The 3,044-nt window shown below is 39.0% G+C and overlaps 1 protein-coding gene across 1 annotated transcript in view; it reads left to right on the top strand.

Moving 5' to 3' along the window:
• Positions 1–3,044, top strand: part of LOC101863997 (MFS-type transporter SLC18B1-like) — a 15,406-nt gene that overhangs the window by 4,481 nt on the left and 7,881 nt on the right. The gene's annotated exons all lie outside the window — the stretch shown is intronic.

The following is a 3,044-nucleotide window of genomic DNA, read 5'->3' on the forward strand; positions in this document are numbered from 1 at the left end:
TATATATATTAACGCAAGAAAGTTCTTTACGTCAACGATGTAAATTAAATTTAAACCTATTTTTCCAGAAAGTAGAGAAACTCTGTACACATCTGCAATGTAAGTAAACTTTGAATTTGATGTCCACAGTGTAATTAGTAGCCTCTATACTATATTATATTATGTTATAGTCTGTGATTATGTGGAATGCAAGTAAACTCTGTGCATCAACAAGGTAATTTAACCGTAGGCCTATATAATGTCTAGTAAGGAAGGAAATTTTGTACGCATCTGCGATGTAAGTGAACCCTGGACATCTACAGTGTAACTGGACAGCTCTATAATTGGTCGCTTTTATTTTTTAAGACAAGTAGCCTGCCCCAGATTCAGGGGGTTTCCAGAAATCTTGACCTACACCAAGAGTGGACATTGCCCCACCTATAATAGAAATTTAGTTTCATTGGTGTGTATATTTGTTTGGTTATAGAGAAAACTCTCTTTGTCTTTTAAAGAGACTGAACAAGGGGCAAAAACTTTATCGTCGAAACAGGATTTTTCGGGATAGCCCCCTTGAGCTTAAAAGCGACCAATTATAATTATTTTTAAAATGCCAGTAAACTCTGTACATCAATAATGTAAGTCAGGTTTATATATCTAGAATGTAAGGGAACTATACATGCAAATGCAGTGTAAGTACGCTCATAAATTAGGTGCAATTGCAAAAAAAAAATCTCTACCTTAAAACTATTTTGCCTTAGCTTAAGACATTTGAACAGCCTGGCGGCGCTATCTGGTTTGGGCGAGCATGCATTTATTTTATTCTCAGTGAAGGATACAAAACGGACAGGTCCTTCGGCCTGAAAGGAAAAAATGAAAGGTATGTTTGCTCTAAGAGCTCGTTTAAAAAATGAAACAAAAAATTGCAAATTCTAAAGAGAGTTACAATAAAATTATCCCAATCCTGTAAAATAAAAACACCACAATGACTACCAAAATGAAAGTTCTGAAAGGCTGTGTATGGTCAGCCCTTCTATGAAGCTGTAAATGCTGGTGGTGAAAATAAAATAGAATAGATTTTTTTTAATGGAAAGAAACTAAATGAAACAATACTTAGAGAAGTCCGCATTGGCCGCTCGCTGATTTTTAAAAAAGCACCAGGAAAAGATAAATGTAGTTTTTTTTATACACTTGAATAGATACAAGGCCCTCGAACATTTTGCTCCCAATAGCAGAACTGAAGTCAAGCAAAGGCAGGGGTAGCCCCAGAGTAACTTATTTACTGACAAGAAAACATCAGGGCAATGTAGCTTTTTGTTTAGGGCATCCAAGCAAAGGAATGAACGGAGAACCCCCCAAAATCTCCCGTGTCTGTGGCAGATCTGGCCCTTCAGGAGGATGATAAGTTTGTCGTCTCCTTGTAATGAGACGTTGTACAGCCGACTGTGCGGTCCATGGTGCAAGCTGTATCTTCTTGTCACCTTAATAGTCCGGGACTGAACGGCCCATGCAGGAAGCTGTATCTTTTTGTCATCTCAATATTCCGGGACTGTACGGTCCATGCAGGAAGCTGTATCTTTTTGTCACCTGAATAGTCCGGGACTGTACGGTCCGTGGTGCAAGCTGTATCTTCTTGTCTCCTGAATATTCCGGGGCTGTATGGTTCATGCTGCAAGCTGTATCTTCTTGACTCCTGAATAGTCCGGCCAGTGAGTGCGCAGTCTCTGACATGCTGACTTTGATTGATGTTAGCGTACACAACATTTCTCAGTTCTTTCAAACGAAATTTCCCTTCCATCTCCAGCTGATGAGAATTGGTCCTCGATTTATGTTTGTAAGTGGAATTTTAGTAGCTGGAGTCTGTGCCATTTTGTTTGGGTAAGTACTTACTTTTTACTTACTTTTACCGACTTTTTCATTTTGTGTGGTTTTTGCTTTTTGTTTGTTTGTTGTTGTTTTTTATTTAACTTTATCCCGGGCCTCTGCTACCTTACGGCGTCACCTTCCTTTGGTGGTGTTTCCCCGATGGTCATCTGGTCATTACTGATGGTGTTGATCCTTAATGTCTAGGTCCTGCCAGGGTGTTCCTTAAATTAACATTTCTACTACCAACGTGAGTACTGAAAGCCTGCACGCACCATTAGCTCAGTTAGTATCATTCCACCATCAGATCGGTTAGTATCATTCCACCATTAGCCCAGTCAGTATCATTCCATCATTAGCTCAGTTGGTTCATTCCACCATTTGCCCAGGTAGTATCATTCTACCATTAGCTCTGTTAGTATTATTCAGGGAACGGATGGTCCTGGTTCGAATTCCCAAATTGACGTTCTGAACGTTGATTGTTCGGTGAGGTTTAAAGCTCTTCACCCATCAGGCTCTGTCCTTACGGAACTGGGCGTTATTTTCGGAGTCCCCCACCCCAAAAAAAAAAAAAAAAAAATTTTAAATACAAATTTTATAAAAAATAAAAAATTGCCAGCCTTATAGCGCCGACAAGGGCGTTAAAGCTATACAATGATCCATGACCAATACGTTATTACTGCACTGGAACGTGTTTCTGCACCAATGTTCAGGTAAGTAGCCTACGGTTTTAAAAGTAAATTTTCCTAACAATGTAGAGTTTCAGCCTATTCATTTAAGCTGTCGTATTATTTTGTCTGTGCTATTGAGATTGGGTAAGTGCGGTTCTTGTGTATAAACATGTATGAGCAAACTATAATTAATCAGATAACTAATTAATTTAATTAAGGCTTATGCTACCTCATTACGTTACCGTGCAACTTCTGAAGACGAGGGCAATCACAAATGATGACCATTGCCTTGTGGCTGGGCGAAGTTATTTATTTTGCTACACTGTTGTGTGGTATTGTTTGCATGACAATCCTATCTTCCCCTCCTCCCCTGAGCAAAAAAACATCAACAACAACAACAAAACAACAACAACAACAACAACAACAACAACAACAACAACAACAAAAACAACAACAACAACAACAACAACAACAACAACAAAGCAACCGAAAAACGAACATACAAAAACGAAGAAGTAATCCCTCAACACCCCC

This window comes from Aplysia californica, unplaced genomic scaffold (genome assembly GCF_000002075.1).
Source record: "Aplysia californica isolate F4 #8 unplaced genomic scaffold, AplCal3.0 scaffold00364, whole genome shotgun sequence".
NCBI classification, from domain to species: Eukaryota; Metazoa; Mollusca; class Gastropoda; order Aplysiida; family Aplysiidae; genus Aplysia; species Aplysia californica.